Source organism: Octopus bimaculoides, chromosome 10 (genome assembly GCF_001194135.2).
Source record: "Octopus bimaculoides isolate UCB-OBI-ISO-001 chromosome 10, ASM119413v2, whole genome shotgun sequence".
NCBI lineage: Eukaryota > Metazoa > Mollusca > Cephalopoda > Octopoda > Octopodidae > Octopus > Octopus bimaculoides.
The window spans coordinates 8086725-8087629 of record NC_068990.1 but is presented as its reverse complement, the minus strand read 5'-3'; positions in this window follow the sequence as shown (position 1 = coordinate 8087629).

Sequence of the window (905 nt, the reverse complement as noted above, 5' to 3'; positions counted from 1 at the left end):
TATATATATATATATATATATATATATCTGAAATGTCATAACGTCCCTCGGCAGAAAACATACTTCTTGAAAAATATTTCTGGCAACCACAAGCAAACCAATTTTCATACATTTACCTAGAGTGGCACATCATTTCACAAGTGTAACAGTATACAACAGATTTTTGTTCTATCTACTAGTGAGTATAAAATCCTCATAATTGAAATATTCTAAAGATCTCTGATACTTCTTACTCTATTGCTTATGTAAATTAATAAGTACATACATTCACGCATACAAACACGCCCTCACACAAATTTACCGACTCGTATATAAGTTCTTACATAGATGCTTACATGCATGAATAATTACACATATATACATGACTGTTTTATTTCTCTTACTCTGTATCTAACATTTAAGACTTTAAATATCTCTGCATTTTGTACTGTCGTTGTACATCTTAGTGGCATTTCTTTACAGAGAAAGAATGATATTAGAAACATTGACACTTTCAATTTCTGCTTCATATAAAACAAATATTCCTAACTTAATAAGAAAAATAAACCAAGACACTTAAAAACTTACCCTTGTCACTGCAATAATTAAAGATTTAAAACACACCAGACCGCTAAAAATTAGCTTGAACCTTTCATAGTGGAATATACAGCGAATTATTACTATTAATAAAATCCGCCAGATATTTCGATTGCATTCGTTACTTCCACCTTTAACATTTCTTATATTAAGGTAAGAATAAATGCTAGTGAATGCAAGACTGCAATAATCCGGACATTTTTATTTCTGATGTTTAATCATACATGTATACTTCTCATACATGCAGATATATTTTCTTTCATCTTTTTTTTTTTCATTTACACGCTCACATATTATTATGTGTGTGAGTGTGTGTGTGCCTATATATA